The sequence below is a fragment of the Eumetopias jubatus genome, unplaced genomic scaffold, assembly GCF_037043125.1.
Source record: "Eumetopias jubatus isolate StellerSeaLion01/CBP00866 unplaced genomic scaffold, mEumJub1_p1.0 scaffold_3, whole genome shotgun sequence".
Lineage (NCBI taxonomy): Eukaryota > Metazoa > Chordata > Mammalia > Carnivora > Otariidae > Eumetopias > Eumetopias jubatus.
The window spans coordinates 183749839-183777483 of NW_028274809.1; the positions used below are offsets into that span (position 1 = coordinate 183749839).

Below are 27645 nucleotides of genomic sequence, written 5' to 3' on the forward strand. Positions count from 1 at the left end.
GTGAGAGACGCGGGTATCCCGGGCTTGGCTGCCCTGGGACCCAGGATCCACGGGACAGCCAATCACAGGCCTCTCCCTGTGATGTGGGACAGAATGAATTAGCAAAAAGACTCTGAAAGATGACCACCAAATACAACTACAAAGCTCCGGAACACCGTCTGTGCTACAAAGGAACCCTGAGCGTTACCCAGAAACCACCAGCACACGTGGCTCCCCCACTGGTTTGTCTGGTGCTAACCAGGACTGTGCTCCCACCCCAGGGCTCCCCTGATGGTTGGCGCTGCCTGCGCACTGGGAATCAGCAGTAATCCAAACTCCCATTTCCAGTGCGCTCTAGAATTCAGGATTCAATTCATTTGGTAACAGATTTACCTTCAGAACTACCTTTAGCTAAGAATATGGTTAAAACCAGTTTAAATTCTCTGCAAAGTTGCTGGTTACCTGGACGTGGTCTGATAGGCAAGAAGGAGGAAGGCAAATCAGGGGAGCTAACTCCTGTAGGTGCGCCAGAGAATGACCCCATGTCCACACGTGACACATGGATCTCCATTTTTTAACAGTTTTTAAAAAGAAATAAGCTTTTAAAAAAATAAAAGCACAGAAAATTAAGCCTAATGGGGTTTTTGATTAAATTACCTGTCCCCTCAATTAAAACAGTTGAGAGAACAGCTAAAACAATTCCAAGAAGGAAGTGGGGAAGGGATGAAGGCTATGTCACTAAACATGCTTTTAGATACATAAAGCGGATCCATTTACTCACATCCCTGTGAGTCCTAAACACACAGCTGCTCAGTTTGCCGACAGCAGCTAGAATTCTTCGGGTCCAAAACTACTAGAAAAACATGTTGTGTTGGAATGACTGGGGTTTCAAGGGAACTGGATGCACTGAACTAACTGAATCCAACCCTTTCATGTACGAAACCCCCACCAGAATTTTTTTCTTTTTAAATGCCACTTTAAAGGCCACATTACCACTAAGATCAGTGGACAGAAACCAGCAGCTTTGAGGCCGAACACACCATTCTTCCTCAGGATTCATGACACCTTGGCCTCTCTAGTATTCAGGGGTGGATCCCAGGACCATAATATCACTAAAAAGCACAATTTGGTCTATACTTGGCTTTTAAAAAGCCCTTAAAAGCTAACACAGAGTCTATTCCGGGAAGAGCAAAATCCGGTGAGAATCTAAAAATCCCTCGTTGCTACTTTGTGGTTATCAGAGAACAGATACTGCTGTATTCAGTTTAAACACTTTTTCAAACACTTCAGAAACAACAGAACAATAGCTTTGTTTTCCATTACTGCATTTTTTTTTTAAGGTTTATAAATGTTCTTTCAGATAAACAGAAGGACTCAGGGAAGCTACCACTGTGTTTACTTAAGCATTTTCCTAATCAAATAGCCCAAGAACTTTAGTTTTCTGTCTGTAGGAACTTTTTCCTTGCCCAAAGTGACTTTCATATATATATAAAACCCAAGAAACATGTCGTATATATGAACAACAAAGACAAGAAAATAAGGTCTCTCTCCTCTCCACCCTCCCCTACCCAGGGACAGCCTGTGGTCAAGCGGCAGCAGGAAGAACCGGCTCCTTCCCCCCGGAGCTGAAGGAGCAGATGTCAATCTGGTATCTCAGGAGTCTCCCCAAAAAGAGGAAGCAAGCAGTAACCCCACTTCCTAAGGCCATGCTTCACAAACCACAAACGAAGGGTCACTGAGAGTCCCAGCTGAAGTAGCTGTGCAGCCCTCTACCAGCCTCGTGAGTGGGCCCCCAGCCAGGACCCCTGGGCCCTGCTGTCCAGCGTGACCATGGTGCGGAGGCAGCGGGGGAGGGGCAGGGCCCCACTGGGCCACAGTGGCCCAAAGGAGCTGATGCTTCAAAATCCATGCCAACTTGGCACTATATTACTGTAACAATGACTGCAACTATTTCTGAGTTAAGGAATTTCTCTCTCCCTCCCACCCTCCCACTGTTCCCATCTTGGAATAAAGACAGTACTTCAGAGAGCTGGTCCCTACCTCACGGACGGAGCAAGACTGATGCAGCCCAGGCGGACTACACCTCCTCCCCGGTGCCAAGCAGTGGCGACACATTAAAAGGTGACGATAGGACACACTGTGGGGAGGCCAATGAGACCTGCCTGGGGAAGCAGGGCAATCACGTGTCCTGAAGGAGAGTGACTATCCGAACAGCAGAATCTTTGAGGAGAAATAGGGAAGAGGTGGGCACAAGTCAGGGGATGGCTAGGGGACAAAAAGGCGGTCTGAGCAGGGGCAGAGTAGCCTGGGCATGCCTGGGGGCCAGAGCATGAGAGTGGGGCCAGGACCGCAGGGGAAGAGGCAAAGGAGGGAGGCTGGGCCCGGGTTACTAGAGCCCTAGCTGCCAGCCCTATGTCATGGGGGCAACTAAAGGTGTTAAGCCTAGGAGGTGACACGGTAAGATTTCTGTCTTAAAACATTATCTAATACGACCCCACGGAAGACTGCTCAGCATGTCCGGAAGCTGGGCCTGTGCCTGCCCAGCGATCCTGCCACTCCACTCCAGACAGATGCTCCACAGCAATGTCAACACAAGTGCACCAAAAAGTGACAGGCAGATTCTGATCAGCACCGTTTGTAACAGCTCAGAAGTAGATAGTACCCAGAAGTCCATCACCAGTAGAACGGGCTAGTAAAGAGTGGTACACTGTGCAGAACCAGTGGGGACAAATGGACAATGACCGCGAGCAGTGCTGAGCGACAGAAGTCAGGGAGCAATAGTACATCCTGTGCAACCGTGTGTATATGAACATGAATAACAGCCAGATTCATCTCTGCTGCTGGATGTCAGCACAGTGCTTACCACTGAGGAAAGACACGAGGACACCTGACCTAGATGCTGCTGACACGGTGTGTTCCTATTAGGAAATCCATCACACTACATGATTTCCACACTTTCCTGATGCGTTACACTTTCATAAAATGTGCATTGCAGGGGTACCTGGGTGGCTCAGTTGGTTAAGCTTCTTGATTTCAGCTCAGGTTACGATCTCAGGGTGTGAGACTGAGCCCTGTGTCAGGCTCCATAGTCAGAAGGGAGTCTGCTGGAAATTCTCTTTCTCTCCCTCTGTCCCTCCCCCGCTTGCCGTCTCTCTATAAACGTAAATATTTTTTTAAAAAATGTACATCACATTTTTAAAAAAAGCTTGTATTTATTTGAGAGCACGAATGGGGCAAGGGGCAGAGGGAGAGGGAGGAAAACGAGCAGACTCCCCACTGAATAGGAAGCTGATGCGGGGCTTGATCCCAGGACCCTGAGATCATGACCTGAGCCGAAGGCAGACGCTTAACCGACTGAGCCACCCAGGCGCCCCGGTGCATTACATTTTTAAGACACATATAGTAACAGAGTAGAGGACAGATTTCTAGGAAATAGGAGAAGAAGAAAAAATTATCCCTAAAGGTTGCAGAAGGAGGGAATAATAAAGATCAGGGCAGAAAGAGAAGTCAAAAAAATAGAAAACAAATTAAACTAAGAGCTGGATTTTTTTTTTAAGAAAAAATTGATAAAACTTCAGCTAGACTAAAAAAAAAAGATTCAAGTAAATAACATCAGAAATAAAAGAGGAGACATTACAATTGATACCACGGAAATGCAGAGGATCACAGAAGACTACTATGGATAGTTATATGCCAACAAATTGGATAACCTACAAGAAACTGACAGATTCCTAGAAACATACAACTTATTAAGAGAGAATGACAAAGAAACAGAATATATGAACCAATAACAAATAAGGTGATTGAATCAGCAATCAAAAACCTCCAACAAAGAAAAGTCCAGGACCATATATGGCTTTATTGAATTCTATCAAACATTTAAAGATGAATTAATGCCAATCCTTCTCAAACTCAGCCAAAAAATTGAAGAGATAGGAACACTCCCAAACTCATTTTACAAGCCTAGCATTACCCTGATACCAAAGCTAAAAAACACCACTACAAGAAGACAAAGGACTCATATTCCTGATGAATATAGGTGCAAAAACTCTTAACAAAATATTAGCAAATGGAATGCAACAGCACATTAAAAGGATCACACGCTATAATCAAGTGGGATTAATCCCTGGGATGCAAGGATGGTTCGACCCACACAAATCAACAGCTATGATATACCACATTAATAAGATGAAAGGTTAAACCAGATGATCATCTCCATAGAGGCAGAAAAAGCATTTGACAAAATATCCTTTCATGATAAAAACTCTCAACAAACTGGGTACAGAGGAACACACCTCAACATAATAAAGGTCATATATGACAAACCCACAGCTGACATCATACTCAACAGTGAAAAACTGAAAGCTTTTCCTCTAAGATCAGGAACAAGACAAGGATGCCCCTTCTCACTAGTCTTATTCAACATACTAGTAGAAGTCCTGGCCAGAGGAATCAGGAAAATGAAGAAATAAAAGGCAACCATATTGGAAAGGAAGAAGTAAAACTGTCTTTGTTTGCAAATTATATAATCTTATATGTAGAAAATCCTAAAGAATCTTTCAAAACACTGTTAAAACTAATCAAGAAGTTTAGTTAAGCTGCAGGATACAAAAATCAACAAACAGAAATTGACTGTATTCTATACAACAGTGACAAAATATCTGAAAAAGAAATTAAGAAAACAATCCCAGTCACAAAAGCACCAAAAACAATAAAATACCTAGGAATAAATTTAACCAAGGAGGTAAAAGATCAGTACACTGAAAACCATAATACCTTGATGAGAAAAATGGAAGACACGAATAAATGGGAAGATACCCATGTTCATGGATTGGAAGAATTAATATTGTTAAAATGTCCATTTACCCAAAGCTATGTATAGATTCAGTGCGACCCCTATCAAAATCCCAACAGCATTTTTCACAGAAATATAAAAGACAATCCTAGAACTTATACGGAACCACAAAAGTCCCCAAATAGACAAAGTCATCCTGAGAAAGATGAACAAAGCTGGAGGCATCACCATCATGCTTCCTGATTTAAAACTATACTAGAAAGCTATAGTAATTAAAACAGTATGATAGTGGCATAAAAACAGACACATGGACAATGGAACAGAATTGAGAGCCCAGAAATAAACCCTGGCACACGGTCAACTAATATTGGACATGGAGCCAGGAATACACAATGGGAAAAGGACAGTTTCTTCAATGAATGGTGTCAGGAAAACTGAGCAGCCACATGCAGAAAAATAAAATTGAATGCTCATCTTACACAACAAAATTAACTTGAAATGGATTAGAGATTTAAAATAAGACCTGAAACTTAAATTCCTATAAGAAAACACAGGGGGAAAGCTCCTTGACATTGGTCTTGGCAGCAAGTTTTTAGATGTGACACCAAAAGCACAAGTAACAAAAACAAAAATTGGTGCGACTACATTAAACTAAAGAGCTTCTGTACAGCAAAAGAAACAACAATGAAAATGCAACCTGCTGAATGGAGCAAAATATTTGCAAACCATATATGTGATAGAGGGTTAATATCCAAAATATATTTGAAAAAAACTCATACAACTCAATAATGAAAAAAACAAAAACAATCTAATTAAAACATGGGTAGAGGAACTGAACAGACATTTTTCCAAAGACATACAAATGGCCAGCAGGTACATGAAAAGGTGCTCAACATTGGGGAAATGCAAATCTAAACCACAATGTGGTATCACCTCCCACCATTTAGAATGATTATCACCAAAAAGATGAGCTAACAAAGGTTGGCAAGGACACAGAGAAAAGGCAACCTTTGTACACTGTTGATGGGAATATAAATTGGTACAGTCATTATGGAAAACAGTATGGCTAAATCATGTTTGGTCACAGAAAAATTAAAAACAAAACTACCATATCATCCAGTACTCCCTCTTACAGGTATATATCCAAAGAGCTATCTGTACTCTCATGTTCATTGCCCTATTTACAACAGCCGAGATATGGAAACAACCTAAATGTCTGTCAACAGATGAATGGATAAAGAAGATGTGTGTGTGTGTGTGCATGTGTGCATGTGTGCGTGTGTGTGTGTGTGTGCGCGCGCGTGTGTGTGTGATATGTGGAATACTATTCAGCCATGAAAAAGAAGGAAATCCTGCTCTGTGTAACAACATGGATGGACCTTGAGGGCATTATGCTGAAAGAAAGAAGTCAGAGATAGACAAATACCTTATGTTATTACTTATATGTGGACTGTAAGAAAGCCAAACTTGCAGAAACAAAGTGTAGCACGGTAATTACCAGGTGCTGGGGCTGGGGGAAATGGGGAGATGTTGGTCAAAGGGTACAAACTTCCAGTTAGAAGATGAACACATTCTGGGAATCTAATGCACAGCATTGTGAATACTGTGTACAACACTGTATTATATACTGGACAGTTAAGAGAATAGATCTTAAATGTCACCATAAAAAAGAAATGATAGGGGCACCTGGCTGGCTCAGTTGGTAGAGCATGCGACTCTTGATCTCAGGGTTCTGAGTCCAAGCCCCATGATCAGCGTAGCAATTACTTAAATAAAACTTTAAAAAAAAGAAATGATTTGGGATGCCTGGGTGGCTCAGTCCGTTAAGTGTCTGCCTTCGGCTCAGGTCATGATCCCAGGGTCCTGGAATCAAGTCCCACATCGGGCTCCCTACTCAGCTGGGAGCCTGCTTCTCCCTCTGCCTGCCACTCCCCCTGCTTGTGCTCTCTCTCTCTCAAATAAATAAGATCTTAAAAAAAAAAATGATAAATATGTGACACGATAGAGGTATTAGCTGACACTATGGTGGTAATCATATCGCAATATATAAATGTATCAGACCAACACACTGTATGCCTTAAACTCATACAACAATTACATCTCAACAAAGCTGGAAAAAAATCAATGGAATATTCTTTTTGGAGTAATGGAAATGTAGAATTAGACAGTAGTGATGGTTGCGCTACCTTGTGAATATACTAAAAACCACTGAATCATGCACTTTGATATGGTGAATTTTACGGCATGTGAATTACATCTCAATAAAAAATGACTGGTTAAAAAAAAATCAGTGGAACAGAATAGAGAGCCTAGAAGTAGACCCACACTTTGATAAAGGTACCAAGGTCATTCAAGAATGGACAGTCTTTAAAACAAATAGTGTTGGATAACAGGATACCTGTATGCAAACAAAACAAAACAAAACAAAAAAAACCTCTTATCTCACTCCATATACTTAAATTAACTCAAAATGTATACAACTGTAAAGACTAAAATTCTAGAAGAAAAGCTTTTAACAGGACACAAAAAGTACAAATAATAAACAGAGAACATGGATAAGTCGGACTTCATCAAAATCAAAATCTTCTGCTCTCAAAAGGCTCTGATGATTAAATGGAAAGGCAAATTCAGCTTGGGAAAATATCTCCAAAACACACACAGGTAGACCTTGGAGATATGGCAGGTTCGATTCCAAAGCACTGCAATTCACAACAAAGAAAGTCAAATGAAATTTTTGGTTTCCCAAGCATATAAAAGTTATGTTTACACTATACTATAGTCTATGAAGTGTGCAATAGCATTATGAATAAAAAACCATACATACCTTAAAAATCCTTCATTACTAAAAAATGCTAACCATCTGAGCTTTCAGTGAGTTGTAATCACTGATCATAGATAACAAATACAGTTCACCCTTGAACAACATGGGTTTGAACTGCATGGGTCCATTTATATGTAAGTTCTTTCTGATAAATACAGTCCTGTAAATGCTTTTTCTCTTCCTTATGATTTTCTTAATAACATTTTCTTTTCTCTAACTTACTTTGTTGCAAGAATACAGCATGTAATACATATAACATACAAAATACATGTTAATCACCTGTTTATGTTATCAGTAAGCCTTTTGATAACAGTAAGCTATGAGTAGTTAAAAGTCACATGCAGATTTTGGGCTGTGCAGGACTGTGCGGGGGTGGGGGTTGGCATCCCTAACCCCTGCTTTATTCAGCTGTTTAATATTAATGGAAAAGCTTGAAGTATTGCAAGAGGTACCAGAATGTGACACACAGACATGAAGGGAGCAAATGCTCCTGGAAAAATGGCTCTGAAAGACTTGCTTGGCACAGGGTGCCACAAACTGATTTGTTAAAAAAAAAAAAATGCAGTATCTGCAAAGTGCAATAAAGTGATGTGCAATAAAAGTGTATACCTATATGTATCTGATAAATTACTCACGTCCAGAATATACAGCATGAGCAGGGGTTGGAGCAGAGGCAGTGGAACAGAGGCAGAGGGAGAAGCAGGCCTCCCATGGAGCAAGGAGCCCAACATGGGGCTCGATCCCAGGACCCTGGGATCATGACCTGAGCCGAAGGCAGACGCTTAACTGACTGAGCCACCCAGGCGCCCCTACAAAGAACTCTTAAACCTCAGGAGGAAGAAAAACAATCCAATTAAAAACGGGCAAAAGATTGAAACACTTTACTAATGATATATGAATCTCATAAGCACATGAAAAGATGCTTACTGTCATTGGTCATTAGGGAAAGGCAAAAACTATAATGAGATACCATCACAGAATGGATAAAATTGAAAAGACTACTAACATGAAGTGTTAGCAAAGACGTAGGGCAACTGAAACCCTTATACATTGCTTTCAGAAAAGAGTGCAGCAACTCTGGAAAACAATCTTTTAAAAATTAAACATATATTTACCACACAGCCAGCAATCTCACCCTTGGGAATATGCCCCAGGTAAATAATTTCACATACCTACATGAAGACCTGTACGTGAATGTCCATAGCAGTTCTGTTCACGGTAGGCAATAGCTGGAAACCACCCAAATGTCCATCAACTTGAGAATGCATTACAACATTGAGGAATATAGGTGTAATAATACGGATAAATCTCAGTTGCATATGCTGAGTGAAAGAGGCCAGATGCAAAAGACTAGATGCTATCTGATGAACGTCTACTGACATTTTGGAAAAAACAAATCACAGGGACAGAAAATAGGAGTGGCTGCTGGGGCCGGGGGTAGGACTGAAAGTTGACTGCAAAGGGGCGGGGGTAACTTTATGGGTTGATGAACATGTTCTGTGTCTGATTATGGTGGTGAGTACATGAGTATATACATTTGAAAAACTTCACTGAACTTTAAAAAAAGTTATGGAACTTCAAATATTAAAATAGGTGAATTTCACCTCACATAAATCAGTAAAGCCAATTTATTTTTTAAAGACTGGCCAAACATCAATATTTGTACAAAGTGCTTTTATCTATGATTATACTTGCTTTTTTTTTTAAGATTTATTTTAAATTTTTTTTTATTTTTAAGCAACCTCTTCACCGAACGTGGGGCTCAAGCTTACAACCCCGAGGTCAAAAGTCACGTGCTCTATTGATTGAGCCAGCCAGGCGCCCCTGTACTTGTCTTCTTTATTTTTTAAAAGATTTATTAATTTATTAGAGAGAGAGGGAGGGCACACGGGGGTAGGCACAGAAGAAGGGGAGGGAGAGTTTTAAACAGACTCTGCGCTGAGGGCAGACCCTGATGCGGGGCTTGATCTCACTACCCTGAGACCATGACCTGAGCGGAAACCAAGAGTCGGATGCTAAGCTGGACAAGCCACCCAGGCGCCCCTGTACTTGCTTTTCTGTAATAGGTTAAGACTCCATAAATGTTAGGCCTTATATTTACCAAACTGATTTATCCATTCCTCTCTGTTCCAATTTCAATAAAGATGGCTGAGAAATCTCTTTATTTTCTCTTTTTCTTAGCTTTTACCCAGGGCAGCTTAACTCAAGTCTATATCCAAAAACAAGGCAGGATTGCCCCCAGTTCAAGTTCCAGAGCCCTCACCAGGATGACCCATTTCCTGGCTGGGTGAAAAACCCCTTCCTCAGCCAGGCCCTTGCGAAGCTTTCATAAGGACACGGAGCACCTGGTTCGGGCTCAGACACACAATGCCTGTTTGACAAATGCCTGTTTCTACTGTTTTCACCTAATAACAACCGTCCCCCCCCACACACACCCATCATCACTTGACCTCATTCTATGCCTTTGATTGCCTGGGGTTTTTTGTTATAGACATTTCCATTTCTTCACATAATCTTTGTTTTCCTAGACTCTTGTCCAAGTTGTGTGTGTGTGTGTGTGTGTGTGTGTGCGTGTGTGCGCGTGCGTGCGTGCCTGGGACACAGTGTCCTACAACACAGTGCAGATGTTTTCTGAAGCACTAGGGTATGTGAGCTAACAACACTGATATAGATGTGGGGAAACTCTTTGCTATCCAGAATGTCTCTGACAGCTGCACTGGGGTGGGGAGGCTGCACTCCCCACCCCATCTCTTCCAGGGCTTACAATGATGGGGTCATTTGATCACAACAGGCCCCCAGACCACCCAACAGTCACACACTGTCTCATCTGCCCAGTCCCAAGGAACACCTCCTTTCTCCCTGACTCTGCACCCATATGTAAGCTCTTGGCTGTACTCACCTGTCTCATTAAACATTAATATTCCTGGAACATTTTAAATTCTGTTTCTGTATTTCAAGTTACATTTCTTATTAACTTGCCATTGATGATCTAAACCTCCTTGAGCTCACCATTAATTATCTAAACTTCCCTGAACTCTGTTTTATATTTCTTTTGGTTCTCATTTTCTCATATAAGCAAAATTTCCATATTAGTTACAAACTGCCCCAGAGAGTTGCTTATTCCTGATTGTTACCTTTTGCTCCATTACTCCCATTTCTGACCCATTGTAGAGCTTGTCTTGCCAGTGAGGGCTCTTTTGAGATATGGTGCCTATTTCAAAATGTGATTTTCAGAGGCCAAACATTCTCCAAGTGGTCCCCTTTTGCTATCTCCAGAATAAAAACAAATCTGCAGTAAACATTCCCTTACTTAGAACTCAGCGATGCTGCTTACTGGGGGTGCTTTTCACACTTTTACCCAGGGCCCCGAGATGGGCAGAAGCGCTGCCCGTTGTGGGACTGGCTTCAATCAGACAAGCCTGGGCAGTGACACTGGAAATGACCGAGCCTCTGAGCCTCAGTTTCCTTCTCTGTCCAATCACACAGTAGCACTTCACGGAGGTAGGGTGGGTGCCCCCCACCCGAGATAACACAAGTGAAGCACCCAGCATGGAGCCCCATGCATAGAGGTACCCAACAAACGAGAGTCAGTTGAGGCCATTATAACAAAAATACTACAGACTGGGTGACTTATAAACAACACACACTTACTTCTCTCGGTTCTGGAGGCTATCAGAAGTCCGAGATGAGGCTACGGCAGATTCCGTGTCTGGGGGGGCCACTCTCTGGCTCAAGGGTCGCATCTTCTCACTCTGGCCTCCCATGTGAGAGGGCCAGGGGAGGGGCCGGGGGAGCTCTCTGGGGTCTCCTTGTAAGGGCACCAATCTCATCATGGGGGTTCCACACTCGTGACCCAATCACCTCCCAAAGGAGGTTAGGATTTCAACATATGAATTTTGGGGGCACACATTCAGACCATAGCAGAGTTACTTTCTAGGAAATAGACAAATAGAGAAATACTAATTCTGCTCAAAAGATCACTCTCCAGAGTCACCCTGCTCCGAGTAGGTACTGGAAACAGAGGCTTATTGCCTGGGGTCCTCTCCCAAGCTGTGTGATGTAGTCGGATTCAAAAGGACTGGATTCAGGGCAGCCCTTGGGGGACCTCACTTAGCCTCACAGGGAGGAAACACCCATCTTGCCTACCTCACCGTCTCTGCCATAATGCTCAAATTACTGGATGCCCACGGAAGCACTGTGAAATTTTATTTTTCCATAAAATGACCAGCCCTGCCCACCCCCTGTGCAGTCCTCCAGCCGCATACACTTGACATAAATACTCTAGATATTCTATTCAACTAAGTTCAGGGGAGGCTGACATCTTGATTTCCATTCTCACACATACACTTCAGTTTTGCAAGAAAAGCAGTATTTCTTTGAATGCTCACCAGCCTCTCCAAACCTGGTGTGACTAATAATCACAGCCAGCACTTCTACCACACACAGAGCCAGGTGTACTTCCAAGCACGTGACATATCTTAGCTGATTTAATCCTTATGGAAACCTATGAAGTAGGCTCCTTCCTTTCCATTCTGCCTACGAAGGAGTGGAGACAGAGGGTGCAGCTGAACAGTGCTGACCTGACCAAAGTCACGCCCCTGTAAATAGCAGAGTTGGTCTGACTCCGGAGTTCAAGCCCTTACCCGCCAACCTGTCCTGCTGCTGTTCCCTGAACCCTCCCCGGCTTCCCCCTAATCCTAATCTTCTATGACTACCTGAACCACCACATGTATACCTTCCTGGCCAGATCCAACCCATCCCTAAAATCCCAGCTCAGATCCTGCCTCTGTCCCAAAGCCTTCTCTGCATCTGAGAGCCCTGGTCACATTCTGCCCTACGTTCTGGTTATTTTCTCTCTTACTAAATTCCTGAAGGACAAGTGACACATTTTTAACTTGTTCCCCATAACACATCATGTGTGGAGAAAATGAATGAGTACATTTGCCTGGTCCTGGGAACTCTCAATTGGCCAATTCTTTTCTCTATTTTGATCAGAAAGAAATGAAAACAAAACAATTTCCAAGCAGGTATTTAGTTTAAAACTGCCTTCTCTGACAACCACAGTTACAAGGATCATTAGTTCACTGGAGAAACACGTATTGTGTACTTACTGCAGATGGAGGACACAAAGTGATCACTCAGCTGCCTGTCCTGGGTCTGGACAGTGGCACAGTGCTTGGCATCTGGATACCCAGAGCTTGCTGACGCTGTGAGGACAGACATGAGCTATGCCCTCAAGCTTAAAGTCTAGAAGGAAGGTGGGGCAGGTGCTCAGAGAACTCTACAGTGGAAAGTGGCATAAAAACTAAGTTGTAAACAAGATATACTGATTGTTATGGGCTGAATTGTGCCCCCCTTACCAATTTCATAGGTTAAAACCCTAAGCCCCCGCACTGCAGAATGTGGCTGTATTTGAAGACAGGGTCTTTAACGAGGTCACTGAGTTGTAATGAGGTCTTCTGGCTGAGCCTCCTTAATCCAGTCTGACTAGTGTCCTTAGAAGAAGAGGAAAGCTGGACCCACAGACAGCAGGGACGCTGGAGCTGAGGAGCGGCCTCGTGAGGAAACTAGAAGAGGGCTGCGGTCTGGCAGCCCAGGAAGGCGCCCTCAGGAGAAACCAGCCCTGCCCTGGACTCCCACCTCCATACACTCTGTTGCTTGAGCCCCCATAGGACACAATGTGGGCAAACCCGGAACACATCCTAAGTGAAGGAAGCTAAACCTAAGGTCACACGGCGCTGGATTCCAGGATATGAAATACCAGGGCAGGTCAATCATCCACAGACATGTGGTTGCCAGGGGCTGAGGGGAGTGAGGGTTGGGAATTGAGTGCACGGACATGGGAGTTTTCTTTCAGGGCGATGAAAATGTTCCGGAACTAGACGGAGGTGGTCGTACATCATTATGAAAGTGCTGAGTATCACTGAATTCTTCACTTTAAAAATAGTGAATTTTATGTTATGTGAATTTCACTTCAATAAAAACTCTAAATTAGGGGCGCCTGGGTGGCTCAGTCGTTAAGCATCTGCCTTTGGCTCAGGTCATGGTCCCAGGGTCCTGGGATCGAGCCCCGCATCAGGCTCCCTGCTCCAAGGGAAGCCAACTTCTCCCTCTCCCACTCCCCCTGCTTGGGTTCCCTCTTGCTGTCTCTGTCAAATAAACAGATAAAATCTTTTAAGAAAAAGAACAACTCTAGGGCGCCTGGGTGGCTCAGTTGGCTAAGCGACTGCCTTCGGCTCAGGTCATGATCCTGGAGTCCTTGGATCGAGTCCCGCATCGGGCTCCCTGCTCAGCAGGGAGACTGCTTCTCCCTCTGACCCTCCCCCATCTCATGTGCTTTCTCTCTCTCTCAAATAAATAAATAAAATCTTTAAAAAAAAACAACTCTAAATTAAAATCTTTTAAAAAGATACACATACAATATACTATTAGAATATAATGTGTTGAGTGACCAGGTGACAGTGTCTGTACAGAAAGGGAGAGATGAATTCTGCTCTTTGTGTGATTTGGACGGGAACTGACCCTGAAGGGAGGGCAAAGGTCATCCTGGAGAGGAAATAGGAGGGTGGGAGGGGTGGCAGTCCCAGCAGGAGATGGGCGGGACCTGCCCCCCAGGAGGGTGGGGCTGGCAGGAGCCCAGAACAGGGCCTGTCGGGGAGGGGAGGATGGATGGGGGGAAGCCCGGGGTCTGCGGAGCCAACTCGGCTGAGCTCCTGAAAGACGGGGGAAGTTTTACCATATCTGTTTCTGGGCTCCTTCCCCAGAGAGTTTAACTTAGTAAGTCTGAAGTTGGGAACAGGAACCTGTATTTATAATAAAATACAACATTTTAGTTTTTTTAAATTTTTTTAAAGATTTTACTTATTCATTTGAGACAGAGAGAGAGAGAGCACAAGCAGGGGGAGCGGAAGAGGGAGAAGCAGGCTCCCCACCGAGCAGGGAGCCCGATGCGGGGCTCGATCCCAGGGCCCTGGGACAATGACCTGAACTGAAGGCAGACGCTTAACCGACTGAGCCACCCAGGTGCCCCTAAAATACAACATTTTAAAAAGCTCTCTAGTGATTAATCTTTTGGGAAACTATTAATTTCTCAGTGAGTCTTTCCCATTTAGGGAAGGGTCTTTCAGGGTTCCCCCCCAGCTTTATTGAAGTATAGCTGACAAATTAAAACTGTGCATATTTAAGGTATACATGGGATGATTTGACACATGTACACATTGTGAAATGATCACCACCATCAAGCTCAGTACCACACCCCTCAGCCCACAGAGTCACTGCGCATCCCTAGAGCAGATTCCTCGCAGCTGAATTTTGTACCTGTGCCCACCAGCTCCCATTTCCCTCTCCCCCTGGTCCCTGGCAATCACCTTTCTATTCTCTGCTTCTACGATTTCAACATTTTCAGATTCCACATATAAGTGACATTATACAGAGTTTATCTTCCTGTGTTTGGCTAATTCCACTTAGCATAACACCCTCCGGGTCCATCCATGTTGCTGCAAATGGCAGGATTTCCTTCTTTTTTATGGTTGAATAATATACATATATGATATGAATATAATACACTTAATGTGAATAATAGTATATAAAATTCCATTATTTTATATATGTATAATTCCATATATAATGGAATACACACACACACTTTATTCATCTGTTGACAGACACTTTGGTTGTTTCCATATCTTTCCTATTGTGAGTAAGGTCCTTTAGTTTTATGCTGATGCTACTTTAGAATTACTAATTTTGCGGTGAAAGAGGCTTCACTATCCTCTGTTTACTTTAAAAACAGGGAAGGCATACTAATTCACAAGATTTTCTAGAAAAGATTTTTGCTTAACCTTCATCTATATGGAAAGTTCAATTAACTAGAAAAGCAAATTTTCCAAATGTTAAACATTTAAAATGTGTGGAAACCTGCATCTTTAAAAATAAAACGCTTCAATTGTCCAAGTGACATAAAAAGGAAAATAAAATACATAAAAATAAAGATAATATAAAAAGAGATCCTAGGAAACTAAAAGGTGGTCCCTTCCATGTTTAGTACAGATTAGGCCTTTAAAGTGCCCCATCATTTTCTGTAACTGTGAGAGCATTCCTTGAATAGTATCACCCAATACAAATGTTCTAGGAGCGTCATGTTTTTACTCTCTTATTATTCAAGGTCCGCCTTCAGTACAAATATTAGGCAACAAGAATAATCATGTTAAAAACGTAGAATAAATTACATTTTTTACTTTCAACACCTGGTGTCACCAGCATAACACAGTACAGGGCTCTACAGGCTCTGAGCTGGGTGCCCTGCGGGGCTGGCAGCAGCCGGGCCTTCACGGGGAAGGGCAGCCCAGGCACGATTCACACCTTGCAGAAGCAGGATTTAACCACTCCCTCAGGCGGCTGAATTCCCAGGAATCACCCAGGGTTAAAGGACAGTCTTTAGGCTTGTTTTTAACTTTGACCATAGTGATGCAAGGGAAAGACTGGAGTGAAGTAAACCTGAAAGGCTTTTTCTCTCTCTGTAATGTTCCACAAGTGATGGCCTGGGCCCTTCCCTGCCCCAGTCCTGTGGCCTTGTATGTCTACTCCCCACATTCACAGGTGATCTTGTTTAGATTGGCTTGCTGATGACAGGCCTGAAATTAAAAAAACCCAAATCTCCGTGAAAACATCATTCTTTAAAGTCACTGGTGTTCAGGTCAGACTTCAAACAAAGGGGGGACGTCAGGAAGGAGAAGCCGTCCTTCAGAGGCCCTGACTACAGATCACAGCGTTGACCTCCAAGGGGGATTGGTTAGAATTGGGAAGCCTGGTGCAGTCCAGCCGCCAGAGCCAAGGAAACTTCCGTTGCCCCTTGTGTGAGATAAAATGGAAGGGATTGGTACAACGTGAACCTGTGTTTTTAAAATGAGGTGACTGCCCAGCAGCTCTTTGTTTCCTGCAAAACTCTCTCTGCAGAAGCTGGTGTCTCACCACGGAGGTCCACGAGCCAATCTGGACAATACAGAATGGGAAAGCAGCACCTGCTGCGGCCCGGCGCCTGCCGGTAACTGGGAGGCACCCGCACCACCTGGTGCCCCAAGCCCTCCTTCTTCCCACCCTGACCGCTCCCGGGTATTGATAACAAGGTCACTTAATTTATTATCTTGGATGGCCACCTCCTAAATGGTCTCACTGCCGCTAGGCTTGCCCTCCCCCGCCCTCCCGGCAGGCGCGTGCAGAACTGTGCCCTCCCCGTTCCCCGGCCTGGGCTCTGGGGGGCACCGTGTCAGACAGCCCCATTGACCCTGTCCTCCCCCGTGATCATGTCCTTGTGTGATTCCTGCCCCCTGCCCAAAGGCCCAGTTTAGTGACTTGCTTCAAGGGAACACACTACAGAGGATGCGATGGGATGTGACTTCTGAGGTGAGGTTATGAAAACTGTGGCTTCCATCTGGGGGCTCTCTGGTGCATTCTCTCCCTAAACCCCTCGCCGTCAGGGAGGCCAGCTGCCATGCTATCAGACTCTCTGAGGAGACACCCATGCGAGAGGAACTGAGGTCTCTGCCCAGAGCTGGAAAGGGCCCAGGGCCTGCTGGCTACCACGAGCGTGAGATCCTTCCCCAGTCAGTCTGGAGATGAGCCAAACCTGGCCAACACCCTTCCTCACTGCAGCCTTCTAAGACCCTGAAGCCACACAGCCAAACAGCTCCCAGATTCTCACCCGCAGAAACCAGGGAATAATGCATGTTGTCCGCACTCACTGATACAGCGGGTAGTTTGTCATATGGTTATAGACAACACACTCAGAAGAGTCAAGTCGGAGTTTCTGCCTGTGGTTCACACAGGCCAATCACTGTCCAGCCCCATTTTTCTCTTCTGCCACATGTAGGCCACGCCTTATACTGCTCTGTGGCAGGTGTCATCTGTCCCCTTCTTCGCTCATAAGGCTGCCCCTAAGCAACTTCTTCCTTCCTCAACATGCTGCCTGGCAAAATCCTACCCATCCTTCAAGGTATCCAGGTCACTTCAAACATCATCTCCCCTGTGCAGTCCTCCCTTGTGAGCAGAACTGCTTCCGCCACTGAGTCCTCAGAATGCACCTCCTTGCTTTCTGGCACAAGATGTTCTCATCTTGGACATTCTCTGTCCCAGGCCTGGAACTGGCCATTTCCCCAAGGAGCTCTGTTCCCACCTGCGGTGGAAAATGGTATTTAGAAGCCAAGATCTGCGCGTGAAGTGTGCCTGTTGGTCCTGCGGTGTTATCTGCCCAAACAGGCTCCCTCAGGGGAATACATACATGTATCTCTCCATATATAAATACAGAAACACACACACACATAAATATATACATACATATTTACATCAGTGTGTACTGAAAATGATGAGTTCACATCCACACACCTGACCTGATTCACACCACAGGGTTCAACCTAATTCTCGAAATTTCTGTACTGGCAATTCCCTTCAAGAGCAGCAAACTGACTCGCATTATCTTTAGTACAGTTAATTACGTGGTCGATCTTTGCATATGTAACTAATTTCCAATTTCAGTGACAACCATCTCGCCTGCAGGTAAACTGTCCTCTTGCCACTCAGGCTCAGACACCCCACGTCAAGAAGACCCGCTGAAAGGACAGACTACTCACCCCACTCAGCCTGGGACTCCCTACACCAGGTGCAAGGCGTGGAGACAGTGACTTCATCTCCTTATGTGAGGAGCTGCAAAGCTGCAATGCACAGGTGCACTCACACGAGCACAGAAAGAACTGGAGGCCACCAGGCTCCTGTGTCGCTGCTAACACGTGGCTTCCATTCTCAAGGTCCTCTTATGAGAAAAGATGGTTGGCAGTCCATTGGCCATAATGTCTTCATGCACAGGAGCAGGAACCATGAAGGGCAGGGTGAGGAACAGGGCCGACTGCCAGGGGACTTGGGTTCCTTCCTTTGCAAAACTTCCCAGAAGTCCCACAGATTTCTGCATCCTGTCCTTGACCATAACTCAAGGCACACTGTCACTCTGAATAAAACTGCAGATCAGTAACTAAGGAAGGAGAGACTGGATATTTGGTAGTGACCACAATTTCTGCCACTCCCACTTCTTTACTTACTGGCCGATATCCTGCTTTCAGGAATAACTGAAGACCTTGAAGCACTGTCGACTCTCACCTATCACTAGGTTTTTAAATTCCCACAGTGAGTCATCCTAAGGGCAGGGACTCTTAGAGAAGCTTAAATGGTGCTCAGCTGCTGTATCACTACTTCTCTATTAATCTAAACATCCCGTATGTGAGAAAATGGTGCAAGGGGCCTTTCCAAGAGCTTGCTGACACTCCAAGAAAACCACCACCTCTGAGGACATATTACAGCCCTTTACCTGTGTAAGAACACTATGCAAGGAGTAGATCAAAACTCCAACACCAACCAGCACACAGTTCAAGAGAGATGGGGGCAGAGAGCAATGATACCAGTCCAAGCTTTCTGCCAAGCCAAAGGAAAGGGGAAAAGAAAAAGGGGGAAATAATACAGTGGAAGATAACTGCAGAAATGGGGGGCGGGTGCTGACACATGAGAACCACTCTTTTGGAAGTCCTAGGGAGACTTATCTTGTAAAATCACCCAGGAGGTAAGCCTTGATACACTGCAGATGAATTCATCTGAATCAATGTCGTTTCTCCGCAAAGAAGACCCGAGGACTGCTGTTTAATGGAAAGGCACTACAGAAGTTTTTCTATTTATAAATTATTATAGCAGTGTAATTTCTTGATATTGTTCCAACATCCTTCAGATCATAGATGTACAGTGTTATTTCTGGAAGCAGGAGAAAGCATGGTATATGAGGAACACATATACTTCTGAAATAGATGGGTTTCACCTCATGGTCAGGTAAACCCCTGCTTACCCTTTAGCTATGTGACCTGTTCAAGGTGTTTCATCTCTGTGAACCTCAGTTACATCACCTAAAAAATGGGGAGAATAATGCCCACCTCAAGGGTTAATATATGAGGATTATATGAAATAATGTATATAAAAATTCTGCCACACAGTGATTTAATAAGTATTAGTCCCCTTCCAAGAGAAGGGCAAATCAAAGAATTACCCTAAGGACTAAACAACAGAATGTATCACAGATATAAGAGTGCCTGGCATGTAGTTTGTACGTCCAATAAATGCTACCTCCTTTTTAACTTACTCATCCACAAAAAAAGCCATGTTTTCTAGCATGATTGAATGGTGTTCTTGATAATGAAGTTTAACCTTTTATGCACACAAAATAATTGTATAAACCCTCACTGCATTAGTAAACACTGTAGACTAAAAATGATGCAGCACCTCCTTGTTCACTGTAGCATTATTCACAATAGCAAAGAAGTGGAAGACACCCAAGTGTCCATCAATAGATGACTGGATAAATAAAATTCAGTTTTATATATAAAACTGAATATGTACAATATTCAGCTTTAAAAAGGAAAGGAATGCTGTCACACGCTACAGAATGGACAAACCTTAGGGACATTACACTAAATAAAATAAGCCAGTCACAAAAAGAAAAATACTGTGTGATTCCACTTACATGAGGTACCTAGAAGAGTCAAATTCACAGAGACAGAAAGTAGAATGTGGTTGCTAGGAGCTGGGGGGAGGGGGCTGCTGTCTAATAGGTGCACAGTTTCAGTTTTGCAGGATGAAACAGTTTTGGAGGTGTGTTATACAACACTGTGAATATACTGAACTCTACTGAACTGTACACATAAAAATGGTTAAGGTGGTAAATTTTGTTATTTTTGTATCACAATAAAAAATAAAATTATTTTTTAGGTGATAAGACTTGTAAGCTTTCCTCATAACGCAGGCTCATCGTACTGATTAATTATAGACTATGCTACAGATAAATCTATGCAGTTTGCTGTCCAGAGATGACTCCATATCAAGCCTCAGGGGTTACTCTAGAGTCTGCTTTCTTAAATAAATATCTGGGATTTGTTAGGATTTAGCTGCTAAAGGAAAAAGTGAAACCTGACATCTTTTGGTATATAATATGTGGTATTACCATCAGAGAATTTCAAGATGTGAAAGCTGGAAGAAGCTTTCAAAATTACATTTTAAAAGTGAAGAAGTGAAATCTAGGCTGTACTCATACTAAATGATTCGCCTAAGAGCACACAGGTAACAATTACGAACAGAGCCGGAAAGAGAAAACATCTCCTGATTCCCCTACAATCCTCTTGTACGACGAGGCCTTGGCTCTCCAGAATGCCTCACCTCTGAACGGCACTGTTTCATACGCTGCCACCAGGGGGCAGCACGTGTTTTAGTCTGGTATTCTGAAACCCCAACTTAAGGCCCCAATGCACGTCTTGCCCCTTCCTCCAGTCCCCCAGTATATATGCGCATTTATAGCACTTTATTAATATCAACAGGAATAAAGTTTAAACAACATCTATAATAAGTTTTTAAACAAAACAAAGACTTAGGTCCAATGAAGGTTAACAACCTTCCTATTCCTTCACTATTTTTTATTCCAATCCTAATTAATGTAAGGGTCAATTACTGTAAATTTTAAACCAAAAATGACTTAGCCACGGAAACCCTCCCATTTCTTTACATTTTGAACCAAATTTTCCTAACACTTGGCCTCTCAGACTTCGTACCACAACATCAAGCCCATCGGCAGCTTGTCCTCCATCCTCCTTTGTCAGGCTTAGTTTTTCTTTCTAATGCCCCCATGTTACAGAGGAAGCTCTGTCCATAGGCCTAACTCTTCGGCAACTTTTCAGAAGTCGAACAGAAAGATTCTAGATGACAGTAATTTGCACTCTTTTTAAATGATACTACAAAATGGAAGCTCAAACCATAGCAGCTGATGGGTGAGACGTGACAGGGCCGTCCCTCAGCAGTGACCCTGAGCACCCTGACACAGTTTCATCTAATTCGAGAAGGGAGGGACAACAACATTAGCAATGACATTTAGGTAATTAATCCTGGAGGCAACTCCACACTTGCAGGCGATAGCGACCAGTGAGACCATCCAAAGAGAGGACCATGATCTTTATTTCACAAACAAATTTCAAATGGTTTTCTTCCTTGAGCTCTCTGCTTACATCCAGCTGCTCTCATGTAATTTACTATTCACAGATCAATCTTTTTCTTTTTTTTTAATAAAGTTGTTGTTGTTTTTAGAAGCAGGGGTGGGGGGGAGTAGGGGCAGAGGGAGGGAGGGAGGGGGGAGAGAGAGAGAGAGAGAGAGAGAGAGAGAGAGAGAGAGAGAGAATCTTAAGCAGGCTCCACACCCAGCACAAAGCCCAACGTGGGGCTCCATCTCACGACCCTAAGGTCATGACCTGAGGTGAAATCAAGAATCAGACACTTAACTGGCTGAGCCACCCAGGTGCCCCCCCTCCCTGATCAATCTAACCTAACAGAAAACTGGCAAAAGCAGTTATGGCACTATTGGATAAAACAGAAATGAGACATGCACAAGATGCATATAATGAATGAATCACCGCAAAATGTATTCAGATACTATTCTGTAATCCTCTGCCAAATATGATGTGTCAACTGGTGAGACTTAAAGTCTCCTCTCTAAATAATACTCTGGTTTTAATTTAATATTTTCCATATAGAATATTTACCATATTTAAATATGGAATATCACCAGAAAACCAGAAATAGTTATTTTTATAACAGGTATATAAAGTAAATTTAATTCAGTAATTTATTCAAGAGTTATTAAAAATAACTTTTCAATACTCAAAAAATATTCAAAAAACTGAAATCAGATAATTAAAAAAAACACATCTATTAGGAGGGCTTAAATTTAAAAAACCTGACAATATCAAGTGCTAACAAAAATATGGAGCAACTGGAACTCTCATACATTGTTAGTTGAGATGCAAAATGATGGGGTACAGCCACTCTGGAAAAGTTTGGCAGTTTCTCAAAAAGTTAAGCATATGCCTACCATATGACCCAGCCATTTTGCTCCTGGGGATCTGCTCTAAAAGATGAAAAATTTCGATCACATAAAAACCTACATACCAATGTTTGTAGCCGCTTTATTCATAATCCCCCCCAAACGGTAAAGGATCCGATGTTCTTCAACAGTACATGGATACATAAACTGGGGTATGCCCATAAGATGGAATACACTCCTCAGCAATAAAAAAGAATACACACATGGAAGAATCTCAAAGATGTTGTCTGAGTGAAAGAAGCCAGTCTCAAAGGTTACATACTATTTGATTTCATTTACGAGACATTCATTATGTGACATGTGAAAAGGCAAAACTTTTCTAGATGGAGACAGATCCGGGTACCTAGGTGGCTCAGTTGGTTAGGCATCTGACTACTGATTTCAGTTCAGGTCATGGTCTCAAGGTCCTGGGATCAAGCCACACATTGGAATCCGCACTCAGTATGGAATCTGCTTGGGAGATCATGCTCTCTCTCTGCCCCCTCCTCAAATAAACAAATAAACAAACAAATATTAAAAAAAAAAAAAAAGATGGGGACCGGATCAAGGGTTGTCAGCAATTAGGGGAAGGGTTTGACTTACAATGGGACAGAATGAAGGAGGGCTTGGTATTTTCTGGTTTTGTTTTCTGGCTTTTTTTGGTGGTGGAACTGTTCTGTAAAAGAACTCTGATGAGGGTTACATCGATCAATTTTAAAACTTGCAGAATTACACAAGAAAAAAGGCCAATTTTACTTCATATAAAATTCTAGTAATAATGAGAGTATGAGAGTATGTAACTACTCTAAAACAGTTAAAAATAAGAGGTAAAAGAATAAGAAACTCTGAATTAAGCTAATGCCTGGCATACATCAATATTTATTATTAAAAGAGACTTAGGAGATGTAAAAACCGAATACAATGAATGGGCTTTGTTTTGACCCTGGTTTGAATAAACCAACTGCACAGACCTTTTTAGGCAAATGGGGATATTTGAATATAGTATTAGATGATATTAAGGATTTTTCATTCATTGTTAGGTAGGACTATAGTTACGTAAAAAACTAAACTTTAAAAAAATTCATACTAAAATATTTAGTGATAAAATGACATGATTTCTAGTGTTTGCTTCAAAATTCTCCAGAAGTAAGCAAAAAAAAAAAAAAAAAAAAAACCTCAAAAAACAAAAAACAAAAAACACAAAAAACCAAAGGAAGAAGGGCAAATGGAACAGTGTGGCAAAGCCAGGATGGTGCACAGATTTCTGATGCTGTGTGGGTTCATGAAGGTTTAAGGTTTACTGTGCTCTCCTTTTGAGTATGTTCATAACAAATGCTGAGAGAGAAAAAACCCCGGTGACTTAATCTTCATAAGTACTCCCCAAAATGCCCTAACTGTTCTTTATTCATATATAAGATACACTACAGTAGACCCTTGAACAACACTGGGGTTGGGGGCACCAACACCCTGCATTTGAAAAATCTGAGTATTACTTCTGACTCCCCAAAAACTTAACTACTAAGAGCTTATTGGTGACCAGAAGCCCTAGTTGTAACATGTATGTCCAATAATGCATATTTTGTATGCTAAATGTATCATATACTGTATTTTTACAATAAAGTAAGCTAGAGAAGAGATGTTATTTAAAAAATCATGGGGAAGAAAAGTACATTTACAAATACTGCATTTATCAAAAAACAAAAGCTGCATATAAGCAGGCTCACAAAGTTCAAACCTGTGTTGTTCAGGGGTCAATTGTGATTTCCCCTTAGTTTTTATTAGGCTTTTATACTCTGTATTTAACTTCACAGAAAGCGAAGTTGAGGGAAGAGAGTCCAGGCAGTTGTGATTCTTCTCACAAATAAGGGCTTCATAATGGTACAAGTAATGGCTTAAAGAATGCTTCGCAAATCTCATTTAATGCTCATAAACTAGTAAAATCACCGTGAGATGAAGAAATATTAATAATTTTCATTAACTTCTCTGCTGCATACTCCTAAGCGCAGGTGACAACATCAGGAAGAGGTAACTAACAACCACAAGTTTAAAGATAGATGCAGTAATATGAACACATGGAGGAGAGGACAGCATAATAGAAGTCTAATTTACTCTTCCGCACTCTAATTTATTCTGACATAACTCAAAATATCAGAGTTCCAATAACACTCAACCAACTGGGAATATCTTTCTTACTGGTGGCCTATTAAGTGGAAGATACTGTGCGGGAATCAAAATGAGGACGGTGTGGCTCTCATCTAATGCTAAATAGTTTAGCATGAATTTTGTCTGAAATAGTCCAGCAGGGTTTAAGGCTAGTGTGCAAAAACAATTACACAGGCAAAAATAGCAGAGAAAAGTAAAAGGCTGAAGAGCCGCAAGCAGCAACGGCCCCATCGGGGCGCAGAGGCAGGAGTGACCCGTGGGGAGGACGGGGCACAGGAGTGAGCCAAGGGTTCTGACCCCTGTTCAGCGGAGCTCGTCTGTCCCCTTCACCAGAAGCCCCTCTTTCCAATGCTGAAGGAGACTACCCAAGCGTCTAGAGTCACCGTGTCAGCAGGGACGAGGAGAGGCACCACGCCCTGGGGATTATTAGCGCCTGGTAGTAACTGTCTGATGGTCCCACATGTCTGGAGCACTGCCCTGATCCTGCAGCAGCTACAGCAGCACAAGGGGAGGTGACTAAATGAAGGCCTCCCAAAGATCCCCAGAATCTGTGAACATGTTACCTTGCATGGCATAAGGGATGTGATTAATGTCAAGGGCCTTAAAATGCAGAAATTATCTTGGATTATCCAAATGGGCCCGATCTAACTACACGAGTCCTCAAACGTGCAGCAGCTTTCCTGGCTGGGGGTAGAGAAAGCTGTAGCCATGGTGGAAGGGCAAGGGGACAAAACGCCATCTGTCGAGGTAGAGGGAGGGGGCCATGAACCAAGGAATGCGGGAGGCCTCTCGAAGTGGGACAAGGCAAGAAAACAGATTCTCCCCCAGGGCTTCCAGGAGGGGACACGGCCTCACCGATGCCCTGATTTCAGCCCAGTGAGACCCGTGCTGACTTCTGACCTAGAGAACCATAAGACAAGTAAGTATCTGTGTTGTTTGAAGCCATGAAGTTGGTGCCACCTTGTTCCGGCAGCACCAGGCAACCCTGCTCCTCGTCGCTAGGCCTTTGCGTGTATGCCTGCACCCCCTTCTCTCACGTCACCAAGCAAGGGTATCTTCATTGGAATTAAAAGACAAGATCTTCCACATCTCACATCTCTGCTCAAAGGTGTTTTCCCCTGAAAAGGTCTTCCAAACCTGCTTACCCAGGACAGGTCATGACCCCCACTCCATACACTCACTTGGCACCTACACCTCTCCAGCTCAGTGTTTGCTTGACTGCAGCTATTCTCTCCTTCAGAGCTTACGTTTATTGAGCATTTACTAAGTACTAAGTACCATGAGAAGGATTTTTCATGGGTTTTCTCATTCAATCCTCCCAACAAGCCTATCAGGTAGACATAATTATTATCCCTCACTTTTTTAAGTTAGAAAGGTCAAAATCACCCAGCTGGTAGGTGGCAGAGCCAGGGTTTGAAGCCAGGTGGTCTGACAAAGGAGTTGTTGCCCTTAACAATGCTGTCCCCCGTGTGAGAAATCTAAGTTCCAAGATCCGGTGCATTTCTTAACACAATGGCCCCAGTGTTCAACACAGAGAAGTTTCATAGTTGCTGAATATGAACAAATGGGATAAAGATGGTTTTTCCCCCTACTATTCTTTTTTTTTTTTAAGAAAAACTTTTTTATTATGGAAAGTCAAATCTATACAGAAGTGATGATAGAATGATCCCCCAAACACCCAAATCCCAACTTCAACACTTACCAATGTAGGGTGATACTTAACACCAACATTTAATCAATTCAGTATTATATGATCTAGTAGAAAGAGCCCCCTTCAATATTCTTTTTTTTTTTTTTTAAGATTTACTTATTTATTTGAGAGAGAGAGAGGGAGGGAGAGAGTGCAAGTGGGGGCAGGGGGAGGGAGAGAGAAACCCAAGCCGCCTCCACATAGAGGGTGGAGCCCAACGTGGGGCTTGATCTCATGACCCTGAGATTATGACCTGAGCTGAAACCAAGAGCCAGACGCTTAACTAACTGAGCCACCCAGGCGCCCCTCAATATTCTTCTTTTACAGAATCACATGTTCCTAGTTCTCATCACATATTCATTTACGTGTGTTATTAATTCTTAAAAAAAAAACAATTTTGAAATGGACAAGTCTTTCTAAGCAAAACATAAATCGAGGTAACTATAAAGGGGAAATTGGAATTTTTTTCCCTATATAAAGTTAAATTTTCTGCAGAGCATAAATATTGTAAACAAAGTTAAAAAATGGGGGAAACAGTTGTAACACATATGACAAAATATTGGTATCTCCAGTGTATAAAGAATTCTTACAAATCAGTAAGAAAAAGATCAATAACATGTTATCTGGAAAAATGAGTACAGGGATGCACAGTTTCACCTTTAACCTTAAACAACAGAAAGACAAGGGCTTCCACAAGTGACACTCTTTGTCAAGGTACTTCCTCTGGTGCTCCAGGATTTAGGAGTAAGACACACTCTAGAACAGAAGAAAAAACAATTCTTACCTGTAAACTTGTTTTTTCAAAACTGGGTCACCGTGGAATCCAGCACCACAGGAAGTGTGAAAGCTTACAAAGCTTTTGACTTCAGAATCCTTTCCAAATGGGACAGCAGGGTAAGTACTCACACCTCACAGCGTGACCAGTAGACCGTGGACCAGGTATCCAGCTCTCAGTCCTGATGGGGGATGAAGAGGAGGGCGAGTGAAGAGAGTTGAGTGTTTAAGAGACAAGGGGCTTCAAAACAAAAACAAACCACCCAGCCCCTGCTGGGTGGCATCTGAAACCCTGGGCCTGGGCCCAGGAAGGAAGGTATTTCCATTCAGTGGGAAAATGTGGTCCACCAGCCGAGGGGCCACAGGGTGGCTTGAACAGAGGAGAGTTACCACTGACCTAGCAGAGGGGTTCAAAGTTCTCAACTTGAGAACCTGCCTTGAGAAACAGCAACCATATCCTCTCCTTCAAGTAAGGAAAATAAAATGAGAAAGAA

General features: G+C 43.0%; 1 protein-coding gene across 2 annotated transcripts in view; it reads right to left on the reverse strand.

The window, feature by feature from the left end:
- GGACT (gamma-glutamylamine cyclotransferase) overlaps window positions 1–27277 on the reverse strand; it is a 43709-nt gene extending 16432 nt beyond the window's left edge. Inside the window, exon 1 of one of the 2 annotated variants that reach the window (XM_028112099.2) lies at window positions 27162–27277. The gene's annotated coding sequence lies outside the window, so the exon portion shown is untranslated. Of the gene's footprint in view, window positions 1–2019; window positions 2085–27161 lie in introns of those variants that run through there. The other variant, XM_028112100.2, reaches the window with a different exon arrangement.
- Window positions 27278–27645: the final 368 nt, after the last annotated feature.